Source organism: Molossus molossus, unplaced genomic scaffold (genome assembly GCF_014108415.1).
Source record: "Molossus molossus isolate mMolMol1 unplaced genomic scaffold, mMolMol1.p scaffold_m16_p_17, whole genome shotgun sequence".
NCBI lineage: Eukaryota > Metazoa > Chordata > Mammalia > Chiroptera > Molossidae > Molossus > Molossus molossus.
Genome location: NW_023425352.1, coordinates 39420530 through 39447510, shown reverse-complemented (window position 1 = coordinate 39447510; position 26981 = coordinate 39420530). Strand labels below are relative to the sequence as shown.

General features: G+C 34.2%; 1 protein-coding gene across 1 annotated transcript in view; it reads left to right on the top strand.

Annotated features, from left to right (window-relative positions):
• The window catches only part of ZWINT (ZW10 interacting kinetochore protein), a 38444-nt gene extending 27063 nt beyond the window's left edge, over positions 1–11381 (top strand). Inside the window, exon 10 of the transcript XR_004960024.1 lies at positions 11342–11381. The gene's annotated coding sequence lies outside the window, so the exon portion shown is untranslated. The remainder of the gene's footprint in view (positions 1–11341) is intronic.
• The last annotated feature ends 15600 nt before the right edge of the window (positions 11382–26981 follow it).

Here is a 26981-nt window from a genome sequence, read left to right as displayed (position 1 = left end):
ATCATCTCTGCTTTATATTTGATGTGGCTCATTTGTATAGTATCTGGGGATATACATGCCTGCCAATCACATGCACAATAGCAAACAGTTTTCCCAGTAGTAATTTATAAAAATAATTCAGATGGGAGACTGCCCTCAGAATTGTTAATGAGTTATATACAGAAAATGTCAGCTTTTCTTTTCCCCAAACGCCCCTTCTTTTTACAATGCCATAAAACTTTTTTCAAAATTTCTTGTGCCTAAATAAATACTGTGAAATGGAGTTAATGGTATAAAATAAACTAAGTCTTAGCATACTGTGGCATTGCTTATTAGGCTCCATTTTCTTTTCCAATATTTTCTACATGATTTATAAGTTTACACAATGAGTTCCAGTCAACAAGTATTGAGCCAAAATACCATTGCAGAAATGTGATATATATATATTTTTATATTCTTCAGCCTTATTTTCTTTTCTATATCACTACTTAATTTAAGGAGCTCATTACACCAAACTCCCTAAGTGGTAGTTCCCTGTTCAGAATTTTTTACCTCCTTCTCTTGCATAATTCTGTGCTTACATTTTAGCACAGATATTTAGGCAAGCAGATAAATAAAATATAGTAACAAAAGTGTTACGAATAAAAATACTACAAGAAGGAGAAAGAGGGAGTGCCCATGGAAGAAGATTATTGTGAGATGGGGTGTTGATTAGAAAAAATATTTAAATCGGGGCTTTAACATTTTTGTTGTCCTGAGGAATGGAAACGATAGAATGACCTCAAACTGAGATGCAGAAGAATGGTGTGGAGTGGAGATCTGAGCTATTTATCAGGAGTTCAGTGTTGGATATATTAGGTTTGAGATTTCAATGAAAAATTCAATTGGAGTGGATGAGCAGGCAGTTGCATTCAGAACTTTGGGGATCAGGGATGAGGTCCAGACTGGAAATATGAATTCTGAATGTTTCTGTATGTAGGTCTTGTTATTAACCTTACAGTAGATATGATCAGCAAGGGGGTGACTATAGAAAGCAAGGAGTGAAAAAACCAGAAGGACCCAACATTGAAGATTGGAGCCTGAGGAAAACCTAATGACAAAGAATCTGAGGGTGCACTTGAGGAGATAGTAGGGGAGATGTTGTGGGTGCTGAGGGAGTGTCTCTTCTGAAGGTGTTTATTTGTTCAGTGAAAGTAATCTATCTTCTTACACAGTTATTTGTGTATGTTGTATTTTAAAAAGAAACATACTGTTCTCAGGGATAAATATTTTACCATCTGAGAATGATAATTGAAAGGATGTAATGAAGATTTGAGAAGAGAGAGAAAGGTCTGAAGATGAGGTCTTGGAGAGTCATATTGCCAAAAGTGTTGAGCAATGAAATAAAAAAGGGAAGGAAGGAAGATTTATTATATTTCTATGGCTTCAGTAACAAAGAATCACAGACTGCGTGGCTTATAACAGAACTTTATTGTCTCACAGTTCTGGAGGCTAGAAATGTGAACTCAAGGTGTTGGTATGGCCACACTCCCTCTGACACCTACAGGGAAGTGCCCTTCCTTGCCTCTTGCAGCTTCTGGCAGCCCAGGCATTCATTAGTTTGCTGGCAACATAATTCCCATTTCCGCCTTTGTTTTCACATGGTATTCTCCCTTTGTCTCTCATCATGTTCCCTCTATTTGGGTCCATATCTGTGTCCAACATTTTGCTTTCATAAGGACACCATCATATTGAATTAGGACCCTCTCCAATGACCTCATATTTAATTTGATTACCTCTATAAAGGTCCTATTTGCAAACAAAGTCACATTTTGAGGTACTGAGGGGGTTTGAATATCAATTATCTTTTTTTGCAAGATAATTCAATCCATAACAAAATGATACATATACAATAAGTTGTATGGATATTTTATTGAAAAAATTATATATATACCTAAACTCTAAGAATATATTCTTGAAAAGTTTCCATTGCTTAAAATGAAAATATCTAGAGATAATCTTGACAATGCACAGAGGACACTTTGTTTCTTAGTTAGGTGATACCAGCCATGTGACAGCTGTGTATAAATTTACAACTCAATTCACAAACTATAGAAGTGATCCCTGAAAGTATATTCATTTGGCCGCATTCCTTTGAAATTATATGACTAATGGTCGTGGAGGGAGTTAAGATTACAAAAATATAACAGTTTTCGTATTTGGTAAATTTTTCTTAATCGCCAATATCATGTTATATGAAATCAACATAATCTGATTGACATAAAATACAACTGCATTGAGCAGCTGGATCACTCTGAATGGATCTGTACAGCTTTATCGTAGGTGATACATACCGAGTCAAAATATTTTTAACTGTATCTTGACGTGATTTGATATATAAAAACAATAGCTTCGGTCTTCTGGTCACATTATAGTCATGCAACCACATAACGTTTCAGCCAACCACAGACTACATGTAGGACTGTGTCCCTTTCAGGGGAGGGGAACCTGTTTTCTGCTGAGAGCCATTTGGATATTTATAACATGACTTGTGGGCGGTACAAATTTATCAACTTAAAAATTAGCCTGTTATATTTGGTCAGGCTCATTTGGTGAGGCTGAGGGCTGGATGTTCCCCACTTCTGGGAGATGTGATTAGATTATAATGGAGCTGAATTTCCTGTAAGAAAAGGAAAGAAACATATATTTTCCTCTGATGGGAGCAGTATCTGTGGGGCTTGCCAGCAGATTTCTTCTCACCCAAGCTCCTCAATTTTGAATTCATAGATTATAGCCCAATGAGTCAGCCACCAGCCTGTTTCAGCACAGCAGAGCCTGTCTCAGTGGATTGCAGTTGTATTTTATGTCAATCAGATTATGTTGATTCATATAACATGATATTGGCTATTAAGAAAAATTTACCAAATACGAAAACTGTTATATTTTTGTAATCTTAACTCCCTCCATGACCATTAGTCATATAATTTTAAAGGAATGCGGCCAAATGAATATACTTTCAGGGATCACTTCTATAGTTTGTGAATTGAGTTGTAAATTTATACACAGCTGTCACATGGCTGGTATCACCTAAGAAACAAAGTGTCCTCTGTGCATTGTCAAGATTATCTCTAGATAATCTTAAACTACCTTAAGAAGTGGGTGCTGCAGCCCGCTCGGATCTTGCTTGGTGGTCATTAGAGTACATTGCTGTAAATTCTTTGTCGAGGACCTGAGGTCTTATACAAGGACACAGATTCACAAGAGCTACCTTAAGAAGTATTAATTGCCACTTTCACGTTAGTGGAAGTATTCTCTGCTAGAGTGGAGCCAACCTGTCCCTGTACTTGGGAAACATTTTCAGAATGTAATAATGTAAAACATAGATACATTTTATTTATTCTACCAGTTCAAGGCCCAAGAGAGCCCTCTGTGCCAGATAAGATCAATGGAACCAAAAGCAGATTTTCAATGTCAAAATACTGAGTCCTGGGTTCTACACCCTCTCCATGTTAAACACTCTTTTTTTTTTATGACTTCACAAAGTTTTTTTTTTTTTTTTTAATATGTTTTTATTGATTTAGAGATAGAGGAAGGAAGAGACAAATGGAAACATCAGTGTGAGAGAGAAACATGGATTGGTTACCTCCTGCACATCCCCTATTGGGGATCGAGCCCGCAACCTGGGCATTTTCCCTAACTGGAAATTGAACCAGGACCTCTCAGTCCATGGGATGACACTCAATCCACTGAGCCACATGGCTGGGCCAGAAAGTTTCTTAGTCTGACTGCTACTTCAACATACAAGGGCGGAAACCACATTGTCATTACAATCTCCTATGTTCCTTTATCTCTCCATCTTGATTTCCTATTCCTTTAGACCCTGTCAGAAAGAAAGGAGGAGGACTTATGAGGCAGTGTTTATAAAGTCTACAGTAGTGTACAGTAATGACCTAGGACTTTACATTTACACACAACTCACTCATAGACTCATCCAGAGTAACTCCCAGTCTAGCAAGCTTCATTCATGGTAAGACCTTTATATAGGTATAGCATTTTTATCTTTTATACTGTATTTTTACTGCACTTTTTCTATGTATGGATATATTTAGAGACACACATATTTACTACTGTGTCACAATTGCCCACAGTATTCAGTAGGTAACATAGGTGTGTAGTAGCTAATACCATCTAGCTTTGTGTAAGTGCATGCTCTAATATTCACACAATGACATAATCACCTTTTTTTCTCAGAACATATTGCTGTTTTAGTGAAGTATGACTATAATTTGGTACACTAAAGCATAATTTACTTAGCTATGAAAAGATCTAAAGATATACAACTAAACAATTGATTTCATCACTTTAAATACATTTGGATTTAAATTTTATCATTGTTTCTTTTCTATTTGTAATCCCATACTGGTAACCTAATTAGAGTGCCCAAAAATATAGTCATAAAAATATGCCCTTAGGAATGAATAGAATAACTCTATCCTGACATTTTATTTTAATTTCTTTTTTCCCAGTACAACATGAATTGGGGATATCATGTGATACCAGATTATCAATGCTCTTGATCAAGAATTCTGGCAAAAAGGAACATAAAAGGATTAAAGAACATACTCCTTTGCCTCCTTATTTTTCTGGCAAAGAGAAATATTAAAAGGATTAAAGAATACGCTCCTTTGCCTAAATAACACTCCTTTGTTTAGTGTGGAGAAACACTACGATAATTTAGATATTCCACCATAAGCCAAATCAGGGAACCATAGGGATGGATAAGTATTGTTTCTTTACATTGTCTCAGAATGACCCTTCTCTCAGAACCCAAGGGATTCAATTCAGTCAGCTACAAAAGAACAGAAAATTTAAGAACATTTGAAGGTAAATATATTAGAACTCCATGAGTGAAATATTCTGAGTCTTTTATATAATTTAAACTAAAAGAAGGTTGATTTGCAATGGAAGAACCAAGGTATCATTTAGAGTTAAATTATTTTTAACACATTCAAATTGGTCCAGGGTAGGACAAAGTCTCATTGTGCTGGGGAACATTATTATGTCTCTTTTGTACCATTAGAATTATACAACAGTCCTAGATTTGTGAGGTGCATTGCATTATTTAGATAAATTACAGTGTAAGATATTTGGCAGTTCTACAAATATGTAGAAGGAGAAAGGAGCAAAACCAAGTAGAATAAGGGCATATGGAAAATTACTGATATGTGGAATTTGCCTATATGATGGTAGCTAAGTCATATAAGGTTTGAGTTAAAAAGGGACGTGTGGGGCCTGAATCTGGTTTAAGAATATTGCAATATTCTTAGTATAGAGATGAGGAAAATAAAACTTCCATATATCAAATAACTTGCCGTAGCTGAGACATTTTAATTTAACATCATGGTAGAATTGTTTAGGCAGCAGAAGGCCATCAAATATATTCATGGTCTTAACGAAGAGTCTATATATACATAGCATGAAGCCATAAGATCGTAGGGCATATGGGAGCCAGATACCAGCTAACCAGAGAATTAGTCTGAAAAAGAGACATGAAGAAAATGAGGACTCCAACTGATTGTGGTGAGACTGTGAATAGGGGTTCTGTCCTACTGAGAGTTAAAGTAATAATGTAAACCATATATTGTGGAAGTGCTGCATGAGCAGAATTGTGTGATACACTTTGCATCCATCCTGTCTAATCTTCACAAACCACTCATTACTAGTCACACACATAGGGACTTGCAACTGGGATTCAGACTCAAGTCTACCTGACTTTTAAGAATGTTTAATTCTCATTATGCTTTATAGATTTACTTGTAAGGACTAATATAACAGTGAGACATACAGACAACCATAGCCCCAAAATGTTCAGGTAGTTAGATACCAGTTGAAAGTGACTTCAGCTGGTAAATCGAATTACCTTTTCGAAGATTAGGGCTATTATGTATCTCACAGGTTGAGGGAAAATGGTCTATTGAAGTAAACAATTTAAATAGAGAAGTGACCAGTCAGTTAGTCAGTCAGTAAATTAGTTAACTATCTAACTAACTAACTAACTAAATAAATTCTGATATAATCAGATAATTTTTCAAATATAAATTGTTAAATACAGAGTTTATAAAGATATATGGATATGTTACAGTTTTATTTCCCTAACTTTTTTGTTTATCACAGTCACACTGGAACTTTTCTTTTCTTTCTTTTTTTGCTAGCATCATAATCGTAGATTTTAGTGTATGGAAAAAGAACAGTAGACCTTAATTAGAATCCTGAATTTATTTTTTATATTTAGGTGGTTAAATTTGGTCAAAACTCAAACTCTCTGAGATACAGTTTTTTTGTTTTGTTTTTCCAGTTTTTTTAAATCCTCACCCAAAGATACCTTTTCATTGATTTTTTTTTTTTTTTTTCAGATAGAGTGGAAGAGAGAGAGAAAGAGAGAAACATGGACGTGAGAGAGAGACACATCCACTGGTTGCCTCCCACATGATCATGACTGGGGCAGGGGATCAAACCTGCAGCTGAGGTATATGCCCCTGACCAGGAATTGAACCCATGACTGTTTGGTCCCGAGGCTGACACTCTAACTGCTGAGCCAAACTAGCAAGGACTATATAGTTTTTTTTTGTTTGTTTTTTTAAATCAGTCAAATGGGAATAGTTGTGAATGCCTATGTAATAAATGTGTTGAAATAAGGCTATTAAAGTTTTGTATCATTATTTTCACCATCTTTCTTTTCATATACTTCTCTCTTTGGATGTGGGATAACTTACTCTCTCCCCTATAACATTTTAAGTTATACCAAACATGTTCAATCCATTTCAAATTTCAATGGCCCTTTCAGACTCCCCCCACCACCATTGTCAGATTCTTGAGAATTTATTGAGATAGCTGTTCATGAACCAAAGAAGGATTTCAGTGCTTTACATAACCCTTTTTTCATTGTATGGGTTTAATGAGAAACTCGAACTACTTTTCACTTAAACAAAAGATGAATCACTTTTAATTTATCACAATAGGAACTTGCATGTCAAATAGAAAGTAGTATCAGCTTAGATGGCCTTGAAAGAGCGTCAGGGCCTTACCTGGCATCCCCATCTTCTTTCAATATTCCATGCTCATTGAAAATATTGATAGTCATCGATGGTCTGCAGTAGCCTTTGGAGAGAAGCCAAGATAGAAAACAGAAGCTGATCCTAGAAATTCTTGTGTTTGTAGTTTTTTGGGGGAGGAGAATTTTCATGGATTCTGCACATCTTAATTTTTATTACTAAAAATGATACATGGTCTCTTACATTTTCATTATTCATACACATGATTATATTATACTTCTAATTGTTGGCAAATGAGGATAATTGGAAAGTCAATGTTGATCAAATTTCGTATGACAGGGATATTGGGGATCGATGTTTACTTTGTAGCGTTGATTAGTATCACTAGCTGTCATTGTAAGTAACGGAGAATTATGACTACAGCATTCTCTACAGAAGAGATTGTAGGGAAGTCATGTATCTCTGCTCTTTTTCCTTTATTGAGGTCTATCTTAATATGTCTTTGGTGTGAGAACTAAGACACTTACCAAATGACAAAGAGCAAATAATCAGAAAAAAAAAAAAAAAAAAAAAGGAGATTTTGGCAGTCATACAGAATGATAGATAGATAGCAAGTTTTCATTATTTTATTTACATATATTTTTCTATAGTAAGTTGTCTTGTATATAATTTTACCTCTTTGATTGGATGGCATGATTTTCAAGGTTGCAGTCCTTCCATACTACTATTTAATAATTTCCTCTGAAATTCCCATAATTTGGTACACACAGAAAATTTTGTAAGCAGATATCTGAGTGTTGAAGGTATTGCTAATGCACTAAGCACTCTTCTAAGCACATTCCAACCTACCTTTTGTTAGAAATACAACTATATTCCATTTTTTACATAAAGACACTAAGAATTAGAGAAGTTAATTAACATATTATGTTATACAGACAAGGAGTGTTAAAATCAGGATTTAAATTTATGTCTATTTGACTCTAAAAGCCATTTTATTAACCACTATGTTATTTATTTTATTATTTTATTTTTTAGAGAGAGAGGGAGAGAAAGATAGAAACATGATGTGAGAAACATCCATCAGCTGCCTCCTGCACGCCCCATACTGGGGATCGAGCCCACAAGCTGGGCATGTGTACTGACCAGGAAGGGAACTGGGACCTCTCAGTCCATGGGATGATGCTAAATCCACTGAGCCACATTGGCAAGTCATACCTACTATATTATTAAGCTTTGATCACTGTACTTAGATGATTTATTACCAAGCATATTATTAAACTTATTTTTGGCTCCTATGGATGACTAAAAAAATACTGTGAGATCATTATAATTTGAAACAGCGATTTTCAAGTGGTGTGCTGCAGGAATTTTAAAACATGCAATACTGACTATTTAGTCAGGGGCACTAACCTCTTTTTCTTTAGTTTTCAAATCTTAAAAATGACGACAGCTAACACAACAACACAGCCTTCTGGTGTGAATATACCTATTTTTTTGTCAGATAGGCAAAAACATATATTTGTTGGTGTGCCATAGAAATTTAGTAATTAGTTTGTGTGTGCCATGAAATGAAAAAGGGTGAAAGTTGCTGATTTAAATAAAACGTATGCCTTTCAGATGATCTTATACTGAATTTCTTTGAAGCAGGTTGTATTTTTTTTATCCTTACCCAAGGACATTTTTCCATTTTTTGTTCAGACAGAGTGGGATGGAGAGAGAGAGAGAGAGAGAGAAACATTGATGTGAAAGGGACACATTGAGTGGGTGCCTCCCGCATGACCCAACCAGGGCCGGGGACAAACCACAACCGAGGTACATGCCCTTAACGGGAACCGAACCCTGATCTCTCTGGACCTCAGGCCAATGCTCTAACCACTGAGAAAACTGGCCAGGGCAAAGCATGTTGTATTCTTTAGGGATATATTTAGAATACCGTAGTCCTTGGTCCTTCTTTTCCGCAAATGGCCCATTTGACAATTGATAGTCTGTAATATCTTTGGAGTAACAATAGTTTATTTATTCAAAGGTTATGTCCTAGTAACCTCAAACTTCTAGATCATGGTTTAAAAATAAGAAATGGTTGGACAACAAAGCTGGGGACAGGACAAGGAGGGAGGGGGAAGGGCTTATGGGGAGAAACATCTGTAACAAAAATAAATTAATTAATAAAAAAAGAAAAAAAAAATAAGAAATGGTAGAAAACAAACTAGAAACAGAAGAGAATTCTTTTAGTTTTAACATTTGTGGAATTCATTATTTAAGGGGGAGCTTGAACTTCAATACCATGTTAATTGTTTGGCAAGGGAATAAGCCTGGACACTGACCACTCCCACAACTCAGCATTGCTTTGTTATTCTTTAATTGTTATGTAAAGAAAAAATGATTTAGAGTACACCTAATAACATTAGCTATGTTATTTACCAAAGTGGTAACAAATTGTAGGATTTAGAATGGTATTAAGATCTATTCCCTAACAACATCAAGAATTTATTATAATGCATTTTCTACTGAAAAATTTAAATTGTTACAGTTAACATGAAAGATTTTACCTTATGTTATATAGAAAATTCACAATTGTGGATGAACTCATTATCTAAGAATGGACAAGTATCAATAAATATTCTATACTAGAGTCATTTAAATATAGCAATTCATCTCTTTTAAAAATTTTTAGTGGTTATATTCCAGAACCAAGGAAAAATTATGAATTAGGGGCCGAAGGAGTCATCTTAATCTAAAATTATAGCCACACATGTGTATATACTTATACAGACCTACAAAAAACTACACACATAAACATATACATCAATAAAATAAAACCATAATAAATATTCTCAAATTTACAACTAAAACTGAATTGGTTCTTCTCCTTTCTAAAAGTATATGATAAATTTCTGTAAAAATTACGAGAAATCTGGTGTCCAGATGCATGTTTCCTATTGTTAAATGTAAAATCTCCCCTTGACAGCTGGTGACTGCAAATGAGTTTAGGAAGCAGATGATGGCAATACGTTATCTTAGTACGGAAATCCTCATAACAGCCAGCTACTCTAACCACTTGTATTATACTCCATCACCCACTGGGCCTACAAATGTGACAGAAAGACTTCCTTCAAGAAATTACACTTTTACTGAATTGAAGCTAAATGCCATGCGAGCACTCAGTAATTCTCATAGGGATAGCATTATCGCCGCCAGTGTCTCTGTAGAAATTTAGGTCTGAAAGGAAACCTACACTCTTTCCCTCTTTCTTCAGGCTATTCTTTGACAATAGAACTTACTTATACCATACAGAGAATACTCAGATTTGTTATTCTTGAACTGTTTTCTGTGTTTTTTTTTTTTGAAGTGGATAAAGAATAGACTCTGTGTGTGTGTGTGTGTGTGTGTGTGTGTGTGTGTGTGTGTGTGTGTTTACCTGTGTGTTTTCATATTATATACTACAAATAAGGTTACCGGGGCATTGTTCAGCTGTGAGAAGTTCCCTGAATATGCTTTCTTCTGAATTCAGATTTATAAGGAAATATGATATGAGCACATATCTCACTTCTAGGCTGGAAGTCCAGCAGACTGCCCTTTATCCATGAAATTCATTCCCTGTTTTCTGAAACTACTCTCATTTATAGATGATAAAGTGTTATATCATCTATGGGACGAGGACCTGAAGGCACCTAGTTCAAAGAAGTAATGGTTCACCCCAAATTAAGTGTTCCATTTTAGTTCAAACAAGTAACAAGTAATGCGTCAAAGCAACTGTGGGCTCCTTGAGGGCAAAGACAACTTCATGTACTTTCCATAAAGTGCCTGAACACTGAGAAACATACTCTGCATGTCTTCTTGGGAGGTTCATTCCCACTTGGCCTCCTAATGTAGTGCTGGAGACATAATGAATACATAGGGAAACAAAAAGTCTACTATCAGTTTCTTTGCTGTATTACATCTCAAGAAACTAAACTGAACTCTCAATTATCCAGACTTTCATCACAAGAAAATATGAAAGATTAAAATTTTAAAGACAGAATAGTAGTCATTTGAAAATAATTTTAAGCTACAAGAGAGTACACATAACTACATATTTTGAAAGTCTATCTTACTCTAATTTCCCAGAAAAGCACTTTGCACAATAAAAGGTGCTCAGTAAGTTTTTACTGGCTTAACTAATTTTTTTAAGTAATTAGCTGATAATGGTAATTATGCAATCAAGCAAAATAATGAAACAAAACTTACCCTCTGGAAGATTACATAATAAACATGTGAAGAACTTTTGAATGTTTTAGATTTAGGCCGTCACTGAAAGTATCAAGTGAGCATATTTGATCTTGTCTTTGTAGACTTCTTTGTATCCCCTTGCTTCTATATCATCCTGTGGACAGCAACCAAGAGGACAGAAGATTTGAAAATTCAACAAGAATTATGTTAACTGTAAAATACCTGCTAACGTCCCTGCATAGCTTTGATGCCATATGTATAGTTCTAGCCTACTAACAGCTGGATACAGTGATGTACCAAATTTACGTGTAGCGTAAAAGAGTGCAACAATATAGGAACTATTTTCTACACAGCATGTAATTTGATACTTTAAATAGAAAACACCTGAAATGGTATAGTACAATCATAAAGACATAAAGTCTATGATATGAATTAAATATATGGTACAGTAAGGTAAATCTGAATAGAGGTATTTAGTAAGTTAGGTCTGACTCATCTGACTTGTGCCCTGAACAAAGATTTCTTTCTGAGCGCTGAATGTATTAAGGATTAAAAACAGAAAAAAATCTCATATACATTTGTTTAATTCTAAAGAGTGAGAATTAATCTTTATAATGATTACTCAGATGACTACAAGATTCCAAAGTGCCTTGAGAAATTTAAAAAGTAAACTAGATTTAGTTTAATTTCTGAGTTAATTGTATTTTGTTGAATACCAATATTTTGATAACTATAAAACCATGGAGACTGTTTAATGATGCAAACATTTATCATTGGCCACATTCTCTGCACGAGACAACGTGATTTGGGGAAAAATATAAATAAGATACATTTCTCTTCTAGGTTGCTTATCATTTATTAGTGAGGCTAAGTAGACATGCAACTATTTTTATACATTTGTGTGATAGTAATTATTTGAAATATTCTTACTTTTAAATATGATTAGAAGGTTGGATATTGATAAAGCATTTTTGAATCATGAACTTTATAAAATATTCTTAAAAAGAGATTTAATTAGGTTTCAGAGAAATCAAAAGTAATTGTTACTGTCTCCCTATTGCTTTTAGCATTAATTATAGATTTTCCCACTTATTTCTAAAAGCATTTTACATCATGACCCATGCTACTTCCCATTATATCCCAATACACCTATGTAAATGCACAATAAAATAGAATTTAGATTTCTATTTTCTCACACCAACCTGTGCTTTCCTGGCAACAGGCCTTTGCCTATGTTCTAATAACATTCACACTACTAAATTTATTTTCTCTCTTTCAAGGTGTAAGTCAATGTCCACCACCTTCTTGAATATTATTCTAATATATTGGTTTCCCTTTCAGAATTGCAATGATACTTTACTTGAATCCTTCTTTCAAGGTACCAATTATGCAAATTGAAAACAGTAGAATATAAAGCTCTATATAAAGACTGTTATTTTTTTCCTCTCCTCTTTTCTTTTCTTGACTCTACAAATATTTGATAAGTGACCACATGTATCAAATTGTTTGCTTGATGGTAGGTATCCTCAAGAGACTTAGGATCTAAAGACAGAGAAAAATAAGTAAATTAATGTTCCCAGGGTAGAAGAATAAGAACTATAATAGACAAGGCAAAAATTTTTAAAAATAGTTATGAAACACATAAAACCTTTTGAAAAATCATGAACTTAAGGTACAACTGGGCAAAAAAAAAATGTGTTTAAATGAATGATGGAAGACGAGTCTAAAGAGAATGAAAGGAGATTATGAACTGTCATGAGTGATAAATTAATATCTTTGAATCTTGTGAAAGCTATGGTCAATGTGGAAAGGTTATATACAGAGGATTAGATGTATTTTACAGAAAGAACATCATGACATCACCGTGAGTCAAATAAGCAGGACTAGATTGGAAAAAAGAGTCCATTTAGAGGGCCGTTGAAGAAAATTACTGTTTAAATTCTCACAAAGAGAATTAGGCAATATAGGCGGACCTGTTCAGAGAAGAGGCTTTGGAAGATAAAAATTCACGGTTATTCTTTTTTATTGGAGACTCTAGAATTATAGTTAAGAGAATAGTTTTAGCATAGTCCTTTGTGCAAATCCTTGACCTTTTTTAACTCAGAAAACAGTACAATTATTTAAACTCTTTGAGAGTTGTTCTGCTCATTTTAAAAATAGGAAAATTTATACATAAGAATAACTGAACCTTCTCTTACTGTTCTGTAGTGAGGAATACACACAAAATGTGTATCATGTTCTTACCAGCGACACTGTCCCATACAATAGCTCTAAAAAATGATAAATAGTATTACCACATGATTTTTTGCTCCTTCATTATCTTGATAATCTTTCATGTCTAGTTCTTATCCAATTAGGTCAGGGTGAGATAGGCTGAAAATGTGAGCAGCTGCACTGTGTCAGTTAGAACTTCTTGGTGTCTTCCAGCAAACGGTTTTGTTTTACATACTTTCCAGAATCTTGGTATACCCCAAATAAATTTCCATTATCACATCATGATATCCCCTATTTTCCTTTCATTCTCTAAGAAACTAGTCATAACATGTCAAATTTTAAAAACGTTTTGAAGAATTCCTTCTAATGTTCTTAGTTTTCTGCAGTACAGAGAGATTTTAGACTATAATAATGTTCTTATTTCATATATTTTGCAGGTGTCCTTTAAGTTATTTATACATTTTGTTATTTTCCAAGTAATTTGTTTAACAGGCCCATACTCATTTTTATATGTATGTCTACCTCACTTTATAACAAGTTATTGTGCATCTTCAATAATATATGTAGGTATTGCAGAATCACTAATGGTGAACACATAAATTGGAATTCATTAAAGCTCATGATACTACAACATACATGTTCAAAATTATGGACTGTCATAAATTTATGTTACTAAAAATGCAATTATCACATTTGGCTCATATTTAAGTAAGCACAGAAGTAACTTCTTATCACCATAGAGATGGTGATAAGATCAATAAGGGAAGAAACTGTCTCTGTTGTTGTTCATCATTGAATTCATAAACAGAGTTACAATTCCCAATAATTTTTAAAGAGAATAGATGAATGAATGAATGAATGAATGAATGAATGAATGAATGAAAGAAAGGACATATAAAAGATCTTGGAACTGCAAAAGTCAAGTTTTCAAAACTGGTGATGTCATCTGACTTTTTGACTTTCGCATATATGGAAGATATCTCAGATAATCAAATATATAAGATAGACATTATATTACAATAATTGAGACTCTATAGATACAACTCAATGAATTTGTTTTCTATAGCTGCATAGCAAATTATCAAAAATATAGTGGTTGAAAATAACACTCATTTATTAGTTCACAATTCTATAGGTCAAAAGTCTAGCCGAGTGTGGCTGGATTCTCTGTTCAGGTTTCAAAAAGCCTATATCAAGGTTTTGGCCAGGCTGGGCTCCATCCGCAGGCTCTGGGGAAGAAACCCCTGCCAAGCTCATTTAAATTGTTGGCAGAATTTAGCTCTGTGAAGTTCTAGGACTTTTCTTGCTAGATGTCATCCGGGGACCCCTGTCAGTTCCTAGATGCTGCTTTCAGGTCATTGTCCTGTGGTCTTCTCCATCTGAGCAACAAAGAATTTCCCTCATTTCAAATCTCTCTCATACTTCAAATCTCAGCTTCCTTAACTGCAACCAGCCAAAGCTCTGCTGTGAAAGGAATCATGTGATTGGGTTAGCCCCTCACAGATAATCTCTGTATTTTAAAATGAACTAATAAATGACCTTAGCTACATCTGGAAAATACTTTTTGTCATGTGATATCATATAACCAAGAAAGAAAACCAGGAGGTAGAAATCATGGGAGCCATGTTAGAATTATGTTGTTCACAATTAAGGTAGTCCATATGCCAAATGTTGTTGCCGACATAGTTTAATTTAGATGCAGAGATAATTAAAATTAACCAATCAATGATTTTCCAAGGATATTTTTGATTTAGAAATATATTTTCATAGTAATTATTACAGGTTGTTTCACTATTTGTAATGATCCACACTTAGGTATAGCAAATAGTGACCTAAGTGAGGAGGTAGAGGCAGGTCAGGCAGTGAGGGACGGGGCAATGGGAAGGGAAGGCTGAGACACGTGGGAAGTTTGAGATGACTGGGAGCTCAGCACAAGGCAGGCAACTCAGTACACAGTATATCTGGAGGTTTATTTGGACTCCAGATCTCAAAATAAAACTAAAATCAATATGGGAGATTGTGTCCCCAAGACCAGAAACTCCCAGCTCCCATTTATAGAAATGCAAATTAAAGCTCCCGGAAGGAGCACAGGTGAATTACATAATAAAAAAAAACCAGAAAAGCTGGTTTCAGGTAAGAGGGGAACAGAAATTGATTGTATGGTTCCTTTTTCTGGGTTTGCAAAGGAATTTTTTTTACCGTTAAAGAATATAATGCTGGAAGTTCCTACCTATTCCAATTCATATACCTACTGGTTTGTGGGAGCAAGGCAACAGGATTGCTAAATGAGTTCTGCTGCAAAACTATAGAGTGTGTTTCTATTGCAGCAAGCCAGGTTACCTTAGAAAGGATTATAGAAAACCAAGGTTGGATTTGGGGGAGAAACCAAAAGCAAGCATAGGGTTGCTCCAAAGGTGTTTCCCCTCCTCTTCACTAATAGTCTGGGGGAACTTGAAATTACCAAAAAAAGTGAAGCCACTAAGGCCCTTATAGATGACCAAGGGCTGAACCAAGTAAGATGGGAAACACAAGCTTTAAAATATATGGATGTTGCTAAGACAGAATTCCTTGAAAGAACCAGTCTGAGGCTAGCAAAGTATACATCTACCCCTAAACAACAAAGCCCCACAGACAACCCACTTGGGTTCCTTCCTCACTGCAGGGAGTCTGTCTACCTTTCAAATAAACTTTCCTTTTGTTTACCCTTTGTCCGTGAACTCATTCTTCGATTTTGCCAGACAATGAACCTGAATACCATTGCTTGGTTTCATAAGTACAAAATAGCTTTTTTTTTTGTATTATAATGGCTTTTATGGTTTTATTTTTGATGACTGCTGTCTTTTTGGATGAAAATAGCTGTTTTTATTTCTGCCAATAAAAATATGAACCTTATATTCAACTATCAGGATAAGCTCTAGCCCAATGTCCTTGACAGTTAAAAGTGACATACACATTTCTATTTGTATGAAACAATCTACTGACCTGGCCAGTGTGGCTCAGTGGATTGAGTGTTGTCCCAAGGACTGAGAGGTCCCGGTTTGATTCCCGGTCGGAGTGTATGTCCGGGTTTCAGGCTCCATCCCCAGTGTGGGCATGCAGGAGGTTTCTCTCAAATATCAATGTTTCTATCTCTCCCTCCCTTTCTCTCTAAAAAAATAAATGAAAACATTTTTAAAAATCTACTAGATCCATAGTTATAGGAATAGTATGTATTCGCAAACTTACAGATAAACTGTGGCTTAATTTATGTGACACGCAGGGTATCTGGAACACATGGCTCTATTTACTTTTTTAACATTTTTTTAAATTTATTTTTTAGAGAGAGAGGAAGGGAGAGAGAGACAGAAGCATCTACCGGCTGCCTCCTGCACACTCCCAGCTGGGTATCAATCCTGCAACCTGGGCATGTGCCCTGAATAGGAATTGAACCTGGCCCTCTCAGTCCATGGGACTTTGCTCAATTCACTCAGCCACGCTGGCCAGGCTACACGGCTCTATTTTATGTGGGGTATGCAGTATAGTTTGTCCCCAAAGCACCCTGGTTCCTTGAGATGTATCTTATCAAGACCAGTCAAGTGCTCAGATTGTACGTTACTTAATACAAAGGTTATCCTTGGGTAAACAGTATTGAAAACCAGACACTGATGCATGTTATATCAGGTGTGGGACTTCTTTTGTTTGCTTGTTTGTTTGAGAAAATATTGACTATAGACTTTCTGTAAGCCGTTATAGTCAATCCCTAGGATTACGCTGCCTACTCAATTAAAGCAGGCAAAGGAATAAACTCAGATTTTGTAACCTAGAAAATATAAAAGCAGAATGCATTCTATTGTAAGCCATCTATTTAAAGAAAGGACAAAGTAGAAATAAACATAAATGCATTATATTTGACAATAGAACTAAATAGTTATTACTTGACTTAATTCATCATCACATGAGCATAAGTTAGAAAAAACATAATACCTACTGTGGAAGCAGAGAGTTTCAAATGGACTTCAACCTGTCTCTTAATTTATATATTTCACTGTTAGTAAATATGAGAATTTTTTCCCCAAGATTATTAAATTTTGATATAAGAATGTATAACTTGGGTGGTTTTTCAAATAACTAAAATCAGGTGCAGATACGTCTTATTAAAGGCTAAAGCAGTTTATCAGGCTTTGATTTTTCTTATAGACCTAGGAGCAAAAAATAACATTATCCATATCATATTCCTGTGTTTAATAATGTCTATAGGCAGGTAGCTTGGTACAGTGAAAGAAACATAGTACAGACTCAGTTCCACGAAGTCGAGTTGTGTGACTTTTTGTAAGTTACCTATCCTCTCTGAACTATAACATTCTTATCTATATATAAAGAAAAGACATATTTAAAGAACTCTTGGCCTATTAAATGTCATAATTTATATAAAGGACCTAGTAAAGTGCTTATAGAAAAGTAAGATTAAGCATTTCTTTTTATTTTTTGGTGTCAAAAGTTCCTTCCATATAACTAACAAAGTCTATTTCTGCCCTCTAAAGGCACAAAGAGAATTCCTCCATAATTTGAAGACAATGATGTTCCTTGAATCCATTGTTGTATCTTCTGGCTCCCAAACTATGTATACAACTTGAGTTTCTTTAATATTTGGGTTGTTTTAAAATATTCAGATCAGCCCCTCCTCTCTCTCTAAAAATCATTTAAAAAACAAACAAACAAAAACAAAACAACAAAAAAAACATATCCTCGGGTGAGGATTAAAAAAAAAAAGATACTCAGATCATTAACTCTTTCGGTGAGTGATACTTCAATTTGCCTACAAACGGAAGCTAGAAGTGAACATCACACCAAGCGATAGATTTAACTGGTATGAGCTGAGACAGTTTCTCTTTCTTGGTCTATAGCAAAAGGCTTCCATCAAAGACGACATGAATAGTAAAAAGATTTTATTTTTCAACTTGGTTCATATGGAGCTTGTCCACACTAAATTTTCACTTTCTTTTCAAATGTGCTGCTATTTGTGAAATGTTTCCAACTATTCACACATTATTTGTATTGTATTTATACTTGCACAATTCTCTCAGTCTTCAATAGCCATTTCTATAGAATAATTTTTCCTAATGATGCTTATTAAATTTCAGATAAAAACATCAAGAAAAAAAGAATTAAGTGTATGTGATTCTACATAATGATTGTATTCAATAACAGAATGATAAATGTGTTGAGGTGTATGGTGCTTTGACTTTTACTCAAACGTTCAAGTGCCTCAGACATGTGATTTGTTCATAAGGTAACACTCATACACAACAAAAATACAAGCTGTTGGATCTTTATATTGTGTACAAAGCTATTACTATGGAAACAGAACTAAAATTATTCCAATAATGTAATGTTGACTTTTATTCAGCTCAGGTAAGCTCTTGTAACTAATTGACTTAGAAACAAACTGCTAGATTGTCTTCCAATTGAGAATCATTTATCAGGCTTCATAATTAAGACAAACTTGTCTCATATGGCGACAGCATTGGATATTAAGATTTAAATTTAACTTAAAATTTGCCATTATTTCAAAAACAGTCTATGATTTTGATCTCCTAGTTGTTATTAAATTATGTGGAAACTCCACTGGAAGTTAGTATAAATTACTAAGGAACCTTTAAACAATCTAATATTATTTGAGTTATAGTATAAATATCAAAACACAAAAAAACAAAGTGATCCACAGGTAAGAAAGGAACAATAAAAGGAAAATGAGAGGTCAAATGTCCAGTGGAATCTCAGTTTTCATACTGAAGCTGAATATGTTTGCATTTTTCACTCTTCAGTTGAGACAGCTATTTAGCTGAGTCTTCTGGCAGATAATATAAAGAAGAAAAACAGCAACACAATATCAATAAAACTTTTAAGAAACAAAGATGTTTCACTTTGTGTTTGGTCTGTTGTCATATTACCCAAAATAGCACTGAGTTTTTCAAAAGAGTATTCATAATATCCAGTAAGATTCAATAGTAGAACTATTCAACTAATACAACTTTAAAAAAGGATAAACTTCATTTATTTAGAGGTGATTTAAAAAATTCTAAAGAAAATAATTACATTATTGTTAATAGCTTTAATGTCTGAATTCATTTGGCATATTAAAATATATTTACTCACATTTACTAGTAATTGTTATAGCAATAATGTATATACATTGAAGATCAATATGCAATTAAAAAGCATTATCCATATATTATTTTAATATAAATTATCCAGATTAAAAATAGATCACTGTACTTTATTTAAATGAATGCAATTAACATATAACAATTGCTTTTTACAAAGTCTGCAGGTAGAAATATGCTCAGGTGGGAAACACAAAAAAAGATTTTGTAATTTGGCATATTATCAAGAATGAATCTAATTATACAACTCCACTTGTGAAATACACAATTCCTTATATATTCATTACAAGAATGATTATAGTTGAGTGCTGGGAATAAAAAGGAAATATTAACTCATTAGATTAATTACTTCTCTCTATCCCTAAGTAATTCAGTGGGATATGGGAGGCTGCTAATCCAAACAGTTTTAAAGTGAAGTGTCTCTCAATATATTCACACTTTAAATGGAATCATTTCAAAAGTTTATCTCAGCAACAAAACATTGACAATAAGATATACAACTTCCAGTTATGAGAAAAATAAAATATTACACTGAATTTACTGGGTTGCCTGAAATAATGCACACGGTTATGAACTGAAATTTTCCAAGATGCTGTCTATCAGGTTGCAAAAGACAGTGTTTCCTGAGAGAGGAGGGATGATGAACAGATGAGGTGAGTTTTATCGTTACCCAAATGAACCATAAATGACTGAGTTCACCTTATGTTTACCCAGCTAGCTGCCATGAGAGAGTTTTCAGGCCAAGGCGAAAAGAGGAGGAACCCAGGCAAATTCAGGTGGACTCCTTGAGCTGAGGAATCAGAACCAAGAGACTGGGGAGAACAAAGTAACCAGAGCTCGCCCAACAAAGGTACAGAGGGGAAAGCTGTATAAAGTAATACAATTCCAGAGACTTCAGAGACCTGAAGTGTTTAGCTACAAACTAATTAACACATTGATTAAATGAAACTACCTAAGATCATGGAAAGAACCACCAAAAAGAAATAGAGGTAAAATTCCCCAGAGATGCAGGACTTGGAATAGGGCCTGTTCTCAGCAGTTAGTCTGAAACATCTCATGGTTCCTAGGCATTGCCTAGGTATAGAGAAGGGTCTTGCCTTAGTAGTGGGGAGTACTTAGCTCTAGAGAGAGAACAACTCCAGTCTTGCCTTAAAAATATTAGAAGCAAGATTCTAAAGGAAAACTAGCATAAGTATGTTCAAGAACAAAAACTATGAATTGTTATCGGAACTAAAAAATATTCAGCAACCAATAGGTAAAATACCCAGTGACTAGCATTCTATTAAAAATTACTTAGGCAGCGAGTAAAAAAGAAAGTAAACCCATGAAAGGAGAAAATTAGTCAAAACTAACATATAACTGACACAGATAACAATTATCAGAAAATCCCATCAAAACCCTTATTATACTCTATTTCATGTGCACCCAGAGCATTTATCAGGATAGATCCTATTCTGTGCCCTAAATCAAGCTTCCATAAAATGAAAAAAGATTGAAGCCCATAGAAGCTATCCATTCACTAAACAGTGGAACTAAATTATAAATCAATAACTAAAAGATCTCTGGAAGATCTACATTTAGAAATGAAGTGACACAACTTTAAATAACTCATTATTGCCCTGGCCAGTTTGGCTCAGCGGTTAGAGTGTCAGCCTGTGAACCAATGAGTCTTGAGTTTGATTCTGGCCAAGGGCATGTACCTCGGTTGCGGTTTGGTCCCGGGCCCTGGCTGGGGTCATGCGGGAGGCAAGCAGTCAATGTGTCTCTCTCACATTGATGTTTCTCTCTCCCTCCCTTCCTCTTTCCCACTCTATCTAAAGAAAAATAGAAAAATATCTTTGGGTGAGGAATTAAAAAAACAAAAACAAAAACTCATTCACTAAAAAAAGCAAAGAATAAATTAGAAAATATGTTTGAAACTAATGAAAATGGAAACAGCAGATCACAATGTGTGTGAAGGTACTATAGTGATAGTTTGGAGGTAAACTTTAGTGCTAAATGTCAATATTAGGAAAGAGGATGTTAAATCAATAATCTTATATTCCACCCTAAGGAATCAGAGAAAGATAAGCAAATTAAGATAAGTAAAAGAAAGAAAATAATGAAGATCAAAGTAGAAATCAAATATAAAACAGAAAAATAGAAGAGAAAATAAATGAAACCAAATGGTGATTATTTGAGAAGATACATAAAATTGATAAACCTCGACCTTGTTTAATCAGGAAAACAGATAAGACACATATAACCAATATTATGAATGAGCATGGTGACATCACTAGAAAATATACTGATATTATAAGGATAACAAGGGAATATTATAATTGTTTTATCTCAATACATTTAAAACATAAAGTGTGTAAATCCCTCAAAAAACACAAACTACAAGCCCACTTAAAAAAGAAAAAAATAGGTAAACTGAACAGTACTATGTCTGTTAATGATATTGAATTTGTAGTAAAGACCCCTTTCTTCAAACAAACTCTTGACACAGATTGCCTATTAATACAAATTATCAAACATTTAAAGAAGTGATTCCAAGTCTATAAAAACTTCTGGAAAGCTTAAAAGAAGGGGATACTTCCCAACTAATTTTATGAGACTAGAATTCCCCTGACCAGAATATCAATGTATCATTGTAACACCAAAAGATCAAAATAAATTGTTAATTAGTCAGGTCCAACAGTATAGAAAAGGAATAATGCATAATGATCAAGTGGAATTTATCCAATGAATGTAAGGTTGGTTAAGCAATTAAATGCAAGTTACTGTTATTCACCATATCAAAAAATAAAAACAAAATCACTTCATCAATTCAACCCCAAAAGCTAATTAAATAAAATCCAGAGTTCATTACTAATTTAAAAAATCTCATAATAATTGAAATAGGATGAAACTGCTTCAAATTGATAATGGACATCAAATAAAAGCTACAACTGATGTGTTTAATGGTAAAAGATTAAAAGATCCTTTCCTCCATCCCCCAAGATTAGAAAGAATACAAAGAAAAATGATTCTGCCACTTCTATTCAATATTGCCCTAGAATCTATATTGAAAAGAAGTAAAACTGACTTTTATGAAATGATCATTGACATGGCAATTGCAATGCAACCTACAATAAAGATACTAGAATTAATGAGTTTAGTACAGTTGTGAGATACAGGATCCCTATACTCGTATAACTTGTATACCTATATACTAGTAACAACTAATTAAATATTACAATTTAATATTTAATAAATATTAAAGACTTTATGTATAGTAGTGTCAATAACTAGGATAAAACTAACAAAAATGTAAAAGAAACATAATAAGAACACACATAATTGTTGAAAGTAAAGATGACTTTTAAAAAATAGAGGAGAAGGCCTGGGGAGGGGCAGGAACCTGGAGCAGGGGGACAGTGGGGGAAAAAAGAGAATACATCTGTAATACTTTCAAAAATAAAGAAAAAGAAATGGAGATCACATTCATATATTGGAAGACAAAATATAGTGGTTATGTGTTTTTCCAAAATTGAATGAATTCAATTCCATTAAAAAAAAACATCATGAATTTATGGTAAAAAAAAAAAAAAATCTACCAAATGATTTTGTAATTGCAATAGATATTTTTTATCCTCACCCGAGGACATTTTTCCATGTTTTTTCAGATAGAGTGGGAGGGAGAGAGAGAGAGAGAGAAACATCAACATGAAAGGGACACATTGAGTGGCTGCCTCCCGCATAGCCCCAACGGGCCCGGGGACAAACTGCAACTGAGGTATGTGCCTTTAGAGGGAACCAAACCCGGGTCTCTCTGGACCATGGGCTGACGCTCTAACCGCTGAGCCAAACCGTCCAGGGCTAGATGAGCAAAATATTTTAGATAAAAAAATGAATAATGTCATAAGACTAACAACACATCTCCTTAAACTTTATTAAAATAATTAAGGCAGTGTGGAACTAATATAAAAATAGACAATAGATCAGTGGAACAGAATAGAAGATCCTGAAACAGACTCACATAAATATGGATAACTGATGTTTGACAAAGGTTTAAAGCAACTCAGAGTAGAAGGAATTAGTCTTTCAATAAATGGTGTTGGAAAAAAATGGTTATAAAAACAATCCATCAACAAACAACATTAACCTTAGTGCATCATTCATGTTTTTTATATAAAATGTAACTCAAACTGGATCATATACCTAAATATAAAACTTAAAGCAATATATTTTTTAAAGAAGACCAAAAACAAGCCTCTTATGACCTTAAATAAGGCAAAAATTTTATTTCTTAGAACCAAAAACAAAACATGATCCATGAAAGAAATGTATAAGTGCCCTGGCCAGTTTGGCTCAGCAGTTGAGCATCGGCCCATGAACTAAAGAGTTGCAGCTTTGATTCCGGTCAAGGGCACATATCTCGGTTGCAGTTTGTCTCTAGACCTGGTCAGGGTCATGAGGGAGGCAGCCAGTGGATGTGTTGCTCTCACGTTAATGTTTTCTCTCTCTCTCTCTTTCCCCCTCCCACTATATCTTAAGATAAATAAAAAAAAAATCATCAGGTGGGAATTAAAGAAAGAAGAAAGAAAGAAATGTATAAACTAAACTTCATCAGAATAAAAACTCTTTTTGAAAGATAGTGTTATGCAAATGAAAATATAGACCTAGGATATACAATATACAAGCCTAGGAAAATGTTTGAAAATCATACATCTGATATAGAACTTGTATCATACCAAAACAAAATAATGAAAAAATGAAAAATAAGTAACAGATTTGAAGATACATTTAACTGAGCATATATGGATGACAACTCGGCACAGGAAAAGATGCTGAACATAATTCTTGTTGAGAAACTGTAGATTAAAACTCCCAGGAAACACATCTACATACCGATTAGAATCCCTAGAATTAAACACTTATTATGCTCAGTTTGTATGAGCATATAAGTGAACTGGAATGCTCATGCAGTGCTGATGGGAATATAATGTCCAACAACTTTGGAAAAGAGTTTGCAGCACCTTAAAAATGTAAACATTCCATTCCTGGATATTTACCTGAGAAATGAAAGTAAATGTACATACTAAAGATTTGTACATCAATGTTCAGAGTCTAATTTGTAATAGTCAAAACTGTCAACTACCCAAATGTTCTTCAACATGTGAATAAACATACTACATTAAATTCATGAAATAGAATGCTACTCAGCAATACATGGGCATGTACTACTGATGCATGACACAAGGTGGTTGATTCTCCAAATGATTATTCAAAGTTAAAGAAATGAAAAAAAAATACATATTGTATATTTCCATTTAAAAAAAATTCTAAACAATACATGTTATTCTGTGGTGAGGGAAGCACACCATGGGGCAGCAGGAAGGAAGGATTATGTGAAACCATGAGGAGACTTTCGTGTTGGATGAATCTGTTATGCGTTTTGATTGCAGTGAGGGTTTCATAGATGTATACAGATGTGAAAACTTACTAAACCTGTACTTATGTAACTTTGCTCCTCTTTCCAGACTCAAAATGTAAGTTCCCTTCAATAATTTAGTTGTAATTCTAAAGAACCTTTTTCCTCTTGAATTAAGCCAGAAACACTTTCTCTTAACAGATAACTCATCACCTCCATGTTAGTTTACATTATCCAATAAATGCACTTCTGTCAAAGTCCTTACCATATATAACTATTTTTTTTGTCCTTTTGAAATAAAGACTGTTTCAATAATATATATTAATAAGTAATCCTGCTTTAAAAAAAAATAAGGTAAGGGTTATCAGTGTCAGTAGCAGAAAAGTTCACTTGTAATCCATCAGTATAATTTTCCAAATAGATATTTCCCCTGGTTACTCCCCTCAGAAACAGACTGTGGGGTTTTTCCGTTCCTGCTACCAATGCTATTAGGGAATTTGGTGACACAAAGCAGATACTGGGAACCCTTTTTCCTTTAAACCAGGGTTTGTTAAACTTTCTGAAAGCACCAGATAGTAAATATTTGGGGATTTTCAGACTATAAGGTTACAACTTTGCTCAACTCTGCCGTTACAGTGCCAAAGCAGACAGATACATGAATACAAATGAGTATGTCTGTGTTCCAATAAAATTTTATTATTAAAACAGGTAGAGAGCAAGATTTGGCCTTTGGGCCACAGTTTGCTGATCTCTGTTCTAAACTGTGAAGAACTAAAGAAAAATAATTCTTCAAAGTTTAAAGTCATAGAGTATTTGCCAACTAATGATAAGGGTGATAGTAACATTGGCAATATTAATATGACCTACACCTTCCTGAGCCCTAGAGTGAGGGATCTAAATATGTTGGCCCATCCATTCATAATAGCAACTTCATGAACTAAATGATACTACTCTCATTTTATAAACAAAAACTGACCTCAGAAAACAGGCTGTGAGTAGCTTGTCAAAATCAATATGATAATAATCAATAGAGAAAAAAATCTGAAACAGGCTTTTCTAGCTGTTAACAATCAAGCTCTAAGTAGAACTTTTGATAACAAACTAACTTAAAGGAATTGTAATGTCTTTGTTTCTGGAACACTTTGGCTATTTGGTCCATCATATTCATCCTCTCATGAAATGGAGGAGAGAGTTGAATAGCATCCAACCTTATTAATATAAATAATGACTGGACACACTGAGCCAAAAGTGACCTCACTCTTAATAGACTGTGCGTGGGTTATCTAAATAATTTTGAAGACTATTTTCACTTTGGTTTCTTCATATCTCTTCAACAAAGAATCAGGATTCAAACTGTGATCATTAATAATAATAATACCTTTGGTATTACATTACACAGATTATCTAATTGTATCAACTATCAAGAAGTAAGTTGACTAAGCATTGTATCAGAGCTCATGGTTGTTTAGAGTATGCTTTGATAAAGCAGAAACAATAGAACTGATTGCAGCATTACAGAGTTTGGCAGTACCTAGAAATAGGGGCCCCAGGTATTTGAGATTTCAAAATCAAGGGGATCCAGTGTAGAAGAACATAGCAACAGGCAAAGAGGATTATCTAAGAAAATCAAGTGCGGACGTATAATGTTATGAGTTTTCTGTGATCACACACAGACTGTAAGTAAGGAACCGAGGCAATCAAGTTGAGATAAAGTGATGGAGTTTAACATGGAGTGATGTTAAAATAGAAACAGTAAATGAAGATTGTTAGTGAGGCAAAATTTATTTGATCTAGTAACTCACTACAAAGTTTCTTCTTGGACATAACAGGTATTAGAAGCAGGCAGTTCCTAAACTCTAATGAAAATTAAAAGCAAAGATTTTCTATTTGCAGACAGAATACATTGTTGACAGAATAGGTGGTTTGACACAGTTGAAGTAGGAGCGAAATAATAAATGTCACACCTAGAACTGACAGCCTGTATCCTCATGGAAATACATTCCACAG